Source organism: Mytilus trossulus, chromosome 1 (assembly GCF_036588685.1).
Source record: "Mytilus trossulus isolate FHL-02 chromosome 1, PNRI_Mtr1.1.1.hap1, whole genome shotgun sequence".
Lineage (NCBI taxonomy): Eukaryota > Metazoa > Mollusca > Bivalvia > Mytilida > Mytilidae > Mytilus > Mytilus trossulus.
This window is the reverse complement of record NC_086373.1, coordinates 67,397,181-67,408,168: the sequence shown is the minus strand read 5'-3', so window position 1 is coordinate 67,408,168 and position 10,988 is coordinate 67,397,181. Positions and strand designations below refer to the sequence as shown.

The 10,988-nt window shown below is 31.0% G+C and overlaps 1 protein-coding gene across 3 annotated transcripts in view; it reads right to left on the bottom strand.

The window, feature by feature from the left end:
* LOC134683027 (plexin-A4-like) overlaps nucleotides 1-10,988 on the bottom strand; it is a 95,570-nt gene that overhangs the window by 72,818 nt on the left and 11,764 nt on the right. The window lies entirely within an intron of this gene.

Genomic DNA, 10,988 nt, shown 5'->3' with positions numbered 1-10,988 from the left:
AAGCTTTTTTAGTGTTGAAATACGTTGAAATGTCAGCATGCACTTGGCAGATCATATAAAACACTAGAATCACATAAACGCTTTATAAGTTAAAAATAAACTGTTACAAATTTCATGTTTAATTGGGTCATAATATCTATAAAATATGATGTTATCTTTATTATACCAATCAAATTATATTTTTTATCATTTATTACATCCAATTTTTCAATTCAATTTTCTCTCATGATTGCGGTTTTCTCTTTCAGACTCAATTATATTAAGACCACCAGTAACTCAATTTGTTCAATAAAATTACCCCCTCCTATCATGGCACTTTAGCTGGTCCAAAAGTTCTGCAAATCATGAATTTGGAAACTTGGTCTGAGGTGGGTAAATATTCAGAAGATCTTAAGAAACCTGGTAAGGTGGGTTACACCCTTACCCAAATCTGATTAATATAACTAAAATCAGAACAACAACAGTTTGTACTTTATAAGTGACAAAATAAACAAACAAGAATAGCATTAACCCTATCAGATTGGATCTACAGCTGGTACATGAATGGATTTCAAAATGATAAAATAAGACTTGGGAATATACCAACAAAGCAAATTCTTCCTCAGCAAAAATCGTCTTTTATATTACAACACTCATGTTAAAACAAAAACTTGTTTGCTGAAAACAAGGATATTGTTTTTGTTATTTCTGCACTAAAAGCAACAACTGCTATCTCATTTTCACTCGATTTCTGACACTAAACAATGTGTCTTCCCTGTTTGCTGCTAGTTAAATCATAATTCATATCTTAATTGGATAGAAAGAATGATAAATATAGCTTTTTGTTTTTTTGTAAACACGAACAAACATTTTCCACGTACACGTATATGAAACATGGAAGAATCAATGACTTCCAAGTCTTCATGATGAACTGTTAAATCTGCAGGCTGGAGCTCAATTTTTCAATTTTTTTAGCAAGATTCTGTTGGCCAGGCCTGAGAGCAATTTTACAAACCTGGGCTGCCTTCCATTAAGAAACCAGCCTTGCCAAAAGTTAACCAGACTGGTATTATCATCTTGGGTCTAAAAGAAGTACATAGTAACCAAAGTTACCAGGGCCACGTATCATAGCTGCTATGTAGAGCTACGTAGATTTTGACTATTGGACATGTAGCTATAGACTAGCTGCTACATAGATATTGATAGCAGCTACGTAGCTGCTACAATATTGAACTGAACCATGGCTTATAATTTCAGTGACACAGAGATCAAAATAGCTAAAAAGCCAAACATGTATAAGTTAAAAAGCATTGAATAAAATTGAGAATAGAAATACTTGAATTACCCTTTTTTCATTCAGCATAAGAATTAAGATATGAAAGACCCCATATGAAATCTTTATGAGATGTATATACAGATTATGAGATATGCAGATATGCTAATATAAACATGTGATTTGCCATCAGAATTAATTTTCTGTATATCTCACACCTGACATGTTTGTTTGCCTAGACATGTAACTTTTCTGACTGTATAGGTCAGCTGTTATCATTCTCATCAACTGTTGTATAACATAATTCATCTCTAGACATTTTACACATGTTTTAATCTTGTATATCAAGTCTGCTTCTGATATTGCCCCTGAATTAAATTGTATCTCAAGTAATAATGTAATGAGAAAACTTGTTCACTTTTAATATACTTCTTTTAAGTTCTTTATCGCACTCATACTCCATTTTTCAGAAGTCAAACACACTGCACCTGTTGTGCTTTTTATGGTCGTCTGCTCTGAGAACATGGAAAACCTCCAAGATGACAAAAACAAAATGTGTCCTCTTAAAATGTTCTCTGTAAGATGTGTCCAACATATAGGTGTTGGTTGTGACTTTCTCTTGCATTGAATTTGATTTATAGCATTGTTCTTGCAAAATAACAAAACAAATTGATTAACAGAACAACACACATGACATAGAAGTCATTTGTTGTGTATTTTAGTAACAATCCTATTGTTTGGATTTCAAACTAATAAAATTCTTATTCTTATTCTCATTCTTATTCTTATTCTTATTCAACAAAGAAAAGGCATATCACACAGAGGTGATTTTTTAACCAGTGTTTGTAAGTCCGTATTACAATGGACGGTGAGTTCTATACTACTTTGGATTCGTTATTATTCATCAGTTCATGGGATACCAGTTTTTTGTTTATTTCATGGGTATAGGTAAACCACAAATTTAAATATTCAACAAAGCACAAGTTTCATAAGGTCTGTTTCTATTAGGGAGGCATTGATAAAACACAGAAATCATATCTCCAACGTAAAAATATGATTTTTCCTCAATCCACAAAAACTGATATACATATAAACAAATGAATTCGCAATTATGAGTTTGCAATGTACTATACATAAAGTAAAATATGATGTTGGCTTAGTAAAGGATTCATCATGCCATAAAATGCATAAAATTCATCAAAAAAGCTCATTACATTTCATGCATTAGTTTTCTCCATTAAAACATGTACATTTTTAATTAATTTAATATTATAACTAACTGCAATATGCATTCAAAATTCAATGAATACTGAATTCCCTAAGGTATTGCAACAATTGAATTCCATTTTGAATGCTAGATTAAAAATTTCCATTTCGCATAGTTTTTTTGTCTTTTCAATAAATGAATACATTTAGATGTCTCATTAATACCAGTAGGCTGAATTCCAAAGGAGGTTGTAAGACAAAAGAATTCCCAGACCTTCATTCTTTATACACATATTTCCACTCTAATCCATTCACCTTCCTGACTATTCTCAGAAATAGACAATTAACCTAATCGTAATTTCAAATTCCTACGTAGTTTAGCTTTTGTATTAGTTTTCAGAACAAAACTAGTGATCTTTTCTAACCAATAATTGTTGCGAACTTCAATTAAATAAGTAAAGTTTAGGACCTATATTGTCATGTACATGTCAGACATAAAAGGTATTTCAGATGTGTTATATGAAAATAAGGAGATATGGTATAATTTCTGATGACAAAACTACCCATCTTAAACCTAAAGACGAAGAAGAACCAAAATTCATCTCAAAGTCATCAAGAGCCATGACATATAGCAATGTAGAGGGGGATAGGACCTTTATCTGGTTCCTGGACCGGATGTTTTTAAGCTAGGGATTTCCAGTTGACCCTTTCAGGATCTGGGAATTCTTTTTTCAAATTTTTGGATGTCAGGATTTAGATTGTTTTCAATTCGGGACCTTGGGATTTCGTATTTTTAAGCTCAGTATTTCGAGATCAGGACCCCTCCTACCCCCCTCAATGTATACAATTTACCAAAAAGACTCAATACATTCTGAAACCTATCTTTTCTTGACTGTTGCTGTCATCTTTTCTCTTCTTTAAATAGGTGTATATATATAATTAAATTAACAAAGGAGATAACTAATTATTCCTATCAGCATCCCACCCCATCTATGAATCAGACTTTTATAAAAATATAAGAATCTGATATAATGTTTTAAATCATTTACATCTTAAGTATATTTTTTAATAATGCAAGCATCTCCTTAGTCTCATATTTCTTAATATATACCTACAGGCAAATGTCCAATAACTGCTTCAAAATGTCTATACATATGTACTTATAAACACCCACTTGACCGAAAGTATTTATCTGTCTGAAACATTCTTAATTTCAAACAAAAAACTTCATTTCAGCATTTTGCGACCCCCCCCCCCCCCCACCCCTTTAAATCCATAGTTGTATAATGATATAAGTAATTATAACCTTCCACTAAACCTTACGTATGTCTTTTTGAAACATTAATAAATTTTAAACTATATATAAAACTTCAATTTCAACATTTTGCAACCCCCTTAAATTCCATAGTTGTATTATTCGTGACACCCACTTATGTTACCCTGTTGAATTAATAAACAGCCACAAAATCTGACCCTGACAATAAACAACCTACAGTAAAAATGCTGTTTATTACTTAAAAAAACATTTGAGTTATGTGAAATATTATACTGGAACAAGTAGAATTTTATAATGGAATTTTGATGTACAATCCAGATATGAAAATGGTGGAGCTTTTATGGTGACCTTTTTGTACTGTTATGTAATTAGTTTTGCACGATAAACTTTTCATATTTGTAATGAATGCTTGAAACTCTGACAGATTCAGAAGCTTATCTTTCTTTAACAAGAGGTCTCCTCTGATCTTTAGCTACATTATTATTATAGTCACTTGAGTAAAATGTTTTTCAGTTTACAGGTACTCTTAAATAAATGCTGATCATTAAATTTGTTCCATTATAAACCACAAATTGAATAAAAACTTGGAATTATAAAAAAAATAATCGTAGAGCTATGCTTTGAGACATGGAAAATCAGTAGTAGCAAGATTATGTCATTTGTAATGAAGACGTCACATGTCCTTCTATTCACATTTCCCAGACAAGATTAACCAAAACACAGACAAGCCATCTGTTTCAAAGCATCTAAATGCAACAGAAACAACACAGCTTTGATCCTGCACTGTTGCATTTAAGAGCAATTTTATGAACAATTGAAAACATTCAACCATGTGCATCCAGTTGTCAAATCAACCCGATCGCTTTAATAATAGTCAATTAAAATTAAAACACACATTTACTAGAAAATCGATAAAAACCCTTCCTATGAAATCAAATGAAAACAATATTCAACGACTTTTATGGCGAGCACATACAGCGACAATACTGCTATTGACAAGCTTTATAATAATGAAAATTAAACAATCGATAAAAACAAAATTACACGACAGGAATTAGATGAACCTCATGGTGTTCTTATTGCTCGTTGAGACCATTATACAGAAATTAGTTCTGATTCTCATTGTTTTTAATCATGTTGACTTCACTTTGAAGTACAAATTCATATTGTGTATAATCATCTTTTATTTTTCTTTGAAGTTTGAAATAATGGCATTTCTAGTTAGATATGACTGATCATTTTATGAAAAGTAAATAAAATATTTGCTGTCATTGAATAGCTTGTTATGTTCAGAATTAATAAAATACCAATTATGTGGCTGATTTAAACATCATTATAAGAGATCACTCTTCTGTGGAAAAGACTCAAATTTTCCATCTAGAATCCCTTAACCACGATATGAAAGACAGATTAACATAAGCATTATAGACATTTTCAGCCAAAATTTAGGTCCTAGCCAAAATTAAGAAGCCTGGTTAACTTTTTTCCTGATGTTAAAGCAGTCAAAGAAATCTGTATAGAATTTAGAACATAGATTTTTTATTTACCAAATTAGGGCCCCAGGAGGGATTTTGTTTTATTATTTTTATAACACTTGTTACACTTTATTGTGTGTGGATTGCATATGTTATTGTTTATAATAATATTGTCTGTATGATATGAATAATTACCACAGAAAATACACTCAACAAAATAGAAGCAATGTATTATTATTCAATGAATACTATGTATATCCAAGAACTTTTTATTTCCTCACATATATTGCAATAACTAGGTTTTCCTCTTAAATGTCCCTTGACTTATTTTCATTATAAGGATGTTGACCATTGATGTCTACACCCTACCTCCTTTAATTCTTGTTCACTTGCTAATTTTGCATTAAATCATAATCTAATATTTCAACAGATATAACTTATTGAGGATGACGCCCAACAATCACATCTTCAATTGTCTTTGAAGTTTATAAGTAATTATATTTTTAGTTACAATTAACTGATATAAATTTACTCAAGTACATAACCCTGATAAAAGCACTGGTTCCCTGCTTATAAAGGTGTGTTCAAGTGCATGTACGGATTTGTGTCATAAATTAATACACCATAACTTTTCTTTTCTTTTCACATGAATTAACATAAAAAGGGATAAACAAATCCAAATTAAGAGCATTAGGATTAAGTACATGTATTATAAATCCTTTAAAGAATTCTATTTAGAAAGCCTTTGTTTTATCATTTGGAATTTTTCATATCCATAATAAGAGTGAAAAGATTAGCAGTACATGTAGACTGCTTTTAAAGTATACATGTCACGTCTATCTTTTTACAGGATTTTTATTATTTACTGATTAGACCTGATAAAGTCACAAATGTCAAATTAATTAGAATTTTCCAATTTGTTAATAGCAATTCATACGATTCCCCGCCAACATCAAATGTAAACACGAGCTCTTAAAATCCAAATACAGAAGAACAGTCAACACTATCAAGAAAAATGTCCTTTTAAAACAGACATTAAAAAAAATTGTGTTGTTTTAATTCCATCAAGCTCAAAAGCAGCCTGTAATGAATATATTTTTAAAGTCTGATGTTATATGCAAATAAGATCAAAGCCAGTATTGTAACTAACCTTAATGATGTTAGTAAAGCTTCAAGCCTTTTGGTTTTTCCAATTAAAACAACACTGATCAAAATTCAAAGAGAACAAATTAGACAAACAGGACTATAAATTACGGTTGTATGTCGGTGTATATGTGTATTTTTTTTCGATTCTGTTTTATAATGACAATTCTTTATTGTTTGTTGAAGTGCCAATTTGGATTTTAACGAATCTGATATGTTTCATAAAAATATGCACTGAAGTACTTTATTGAATTAAGTCAACTTTAGACAGAAAAAATATTTCATGAAGTTTCTAATGATGCAGACTCAATTGAATATTGCGGCCTCTAGAAATCAGCAATTTGTGTACAAGAAATAAAATGGGACATTGAGTTTGTCTATGGTTGTAAGAAAAACACATGATGAGTATGTGGTCAGGATCTGAGCACTATCTAGTTCATTGTGATTTTAAATTTTCTGCATGAATAAAAGTATATGGGGGATGGTTATTGGTGGCTTTTATAATCTATGAGATTAGGCAACACAAGACCATTTTATTTGTAGTAAAACCATGAAACATAAGTAGTTAAGTTCTATGGTATTTTTTTCTCTTTGTCTAGCGGCCATGGCAATTAACCTGTTACATATTTCTTGGAAACTTTAAATCCTCATCAATTATCAGAAACGTCCAGAAACATTCCAAAGTTCAAAATACTGTCAAGACACTGGACAGGCAAATTCAAACACAGAATTTTTTAAAAGAAAATCATTTGCAAAAATAACAAAAAGTTCAAAATAAATGTGCAATAGAGTCTGCACCTTCACCAAGGCTAAACAACAATACAGCCGCCAAAAGCTTTTTATTCAAAGTTGTTTACTTTTTCAGAGTTGCTCTTTCAAAGTTCAATAACCAGGATGCAAGAATAGAGTCTATATGCTGACATTGAGAAATGATTACATTCAATCATATGATTTTAATGACAAATCAACCCAACAGGTGTTTGCTGCTTTATTTTTGAAATACTGGCATTTTATCAGCATCAGCGATAAGAAATGATCTAAACTGTGAAAAGTTCTGCTTAAATTAAAATCGACAAACTGCAATTGCCTTTAGTACAATTAGATATCATGTAAATATTACACGAGTTTATTTCCAAATAACCTTCAATGACATAAATTTAAAAGAGGGAAATGGGAGCTTGGAATTTATGGCACGACCACAAACCAATACATTCACAACTTAAAGAAGGAGTAACATTGGCCAAACCAAAAATATAGGGTGCTGGCGTGGATCCAGAGGGGGGGGGGGGGGGGTTCCAGGGGTTGAAATCCTTTTTTTTGTATGATCAATGCATTTGAATGGGGACATGTAATTGGAACCCCCCTTTTTAAAATGGCTGGATCACCCCTGGGGTGAACTCATGTGCACTTGATTGATTGTCAATTCCTGCACTACAAGTGGCACCCATCCTGATACTGACCTGTTGAAAACAACTGATGAAACAAATTCAGATACAGCCATCAGATAAGGAATTAATTCAATTCAACAGAACACTAGTGTATTTGTAACAAGGACTAACCAAATTCAATAGACAAACAAAAATAACTGTTTTAAAACTTTCATCTAACCAAAAAATAATAATGAAAAAACAATGGCAGTAACATGTGGTTACTTGACAATACTTAAAAGTCATTTAGAATGATTCAATAGTCACTTATTAGTTAATAGCTGAACAAAAATATACATATAACCTTGCTCTACAGACACAAACATTATAAAATAAACCAGGCATCAACAAACATACATCATTAACAAAACTTTTTAAAAACCTCCATTTCAAATTCAAAAACTTCTATACAAATCAATGCTTTCTGATTTTAATTTTCTTCAAAACATCTTTAATCTGTGATTCACATAACATTATGCAGTTATTCTCCTATTTTGTTTTTTAATGGACTCTACAATTGTGAAGATAAAACCTTCAATTTTCATATTAATCTTGTATTAATAAGCCTAATTCTTCATCCATGTCTTAACAATCAAGGTGTTGTATAGACAACAACAGTCCAATTATTCATCCTTTATGCAACATCACTATCTAGAACAGGTATCTCTCAGTAAAAAAATTAGTTGTTTCACCTATCTAAATTAGAAATCTATAATTTATGGTAATTGTATAAAAACTGTATATTGCACCTGGTTCTATACTTCTAAAGATGAATTGGAAAATAAAGATTTACTTAAAGAGTACATTCAAATACATCATGTCTCCTTGTCTGTGTGTCGTAAGGCAACAACCATTTAATTATCCAACGAGAGGGAGATGGGTTTTTACTTAGGACAAATAAAATGCAAGCCAGAAAAATTATCATTTTTGGTCAAGAGAGGTTATAACATTGGAACATAGTCTTTGGTGTGCAAAATAAAATCAAAACGTAAATTTGGAATTGGAGAAGAAATGAAGAAATTTTATGCAAGATGCAAATGTGCATCATGCAGATACAGTTCACTGAATGTTTCTCAGAATTCTGACTATATATGCTGTCATGAAGTTTAGGAAAAGATTGGGACGGAAGAAAGAACTGACGGACGCCAACATCACTGCACAGCCCACCTCAGCAGCAGTATAAGGGACGACATCAAAAGATCGATGTAGGATAAAAAAAAACTTAAATCAATTAGTTTGGGGGTGGGGGTCAACATTGCTGCAAGTTTTGTTAATCTAAAATCAATTTTACATATATCCCTATTGGTCAATCAATTTTTCCCAAATTAAGTTAAGAGGGGGGGGGGGAAGTTCAGTGAAAAAACTATATGAATTAAGTTTTTTATCCTTCATTGAACTTTTGATGTCGTCCCTAACAAAGCATCAGACAAGTGGCAAAGTATAAGGCAAAATTGTTTGACATTACAAAAAGTTGTCCAAAAAAAAAAATTAAGCAAATTCTATTATCACTTTTTAGAATGTGTAAAGTATTTCCTCTGGGTGAAAAAAGTGGTCAGCAATTTTTTTTTCTCTTTCAGAACCAAAAATGTAGGTTAATTTTCAATTTCGGATTCATCATTATCTGAAGCCAGTTGATACTGATGACATTTCAGCATTAACACCTATGTAAATCGTATATACATCAGCTGTCCGACTAAATCTATCCATCAACACCTTACAACGAAAAATCAATGGATTCCCGGAGAAAACATGTGAAAAACAAAAAAGATAGCAATTATTAGTAATGTCTTATCGTTTGTAATATGTCAGGCATTGTTATAGACGGATTCAGAATAAATTCAATATAGAAAAGGTTTTTATCATTAGATCTCCGATATTTTCTGCTCCACCGATCGACAGGATTCTATTCGTAGTGATTTCCTTTATAACGCTCTTATCACAAGTTAACTCAGTCGACAAACTTTATAAATTTTTAAAAGCAAAGACTCTATATCAGAATCCAATGAAATTTAAAACATTTTTGATGTCAATAAGTATTGAAAAGCAATTTATAATATATATATAAGTTGCTCACTTCGGTTTTTATATTTATAAATACTGATTTCCTTTTTGTAAAAGGCTTTGATGTAATTAAATCTGAATTTCACAACATCACAATAGGGTCTTGGCTGTAGCATAACTTATTATCTTCATTATTAACAAATCTTATTTTCTGTGAATGTTTAAATTATGTTTGAACTATATACAAAAGGACATTCCAAAATTGAGGAAACGAAAAAGGAATAAAAACCTCACCTATTGTAAGAGCACAAAAAAAATGATAAATGCTAAAATTGGTTTTTGGTTGTAGAAAATTAAGGTGTAACAACAACTTTATACAAACAAAAGAAGGTTTGGGATAAATATCAATAAAACAACAAAATCACACCAAAGAAAAACATTGTCATCCATTTCTTGTTCTGACAATGTTAAGTACTCCCAATACTAATATATGTCATATATATATCTGTTTAAAAGGTTAGCTGACTAAACACAAGAAAAAAGACCCAAATAGTGTTAAGTATATCTACAACAAAGGTATTATAAGTTCTTGTACCTAATAATGTTGTTTGCCTTGGAGTGAAAAAACAACACAGAATGTCCCCCCTGATGACCATATCACATGTTGAAGTGTGTTTTGACAATAACCTGTGATTGATTCACTTGTCGTCTGTCAATCATTAATAAGTCAATAATAGGTATATATGCACAGATCACTTATCAGGAGTGAAGCCTTGGCAGTTATGACAACTTTAAAATCTACTGTGGAGAAATTTATTTTTACTTGGTACAAATTTTTTTGTTGATTAAGGAAAATAGTATTTTTGACTTTTTGTTGATATTTGATTTTATGGATTTACAGAAGTCTGCATATATATACTCCTGTAGTAATAAATACTTTGTTGAACACATTTAACCTAGTTCTGTGTATTTGTATACAGGGAAGACTAAAGTAATAAAAGTTTATTTCAGAAAGCTACTTCTTGCACACTGTACTCACTGTAAATATTGGTTTATATGGTTACAAGTTGTTGTGATATTTCATATTTAAGAGCTTCTGATCTATGGTAGTATTTTTACAACTTGACCATAGCACATTTAGTTGTTTACAGAGTCCAATGACAACAAAAGGGGAAAATATGGCAACAGTTCAACTCAAATCTATACAG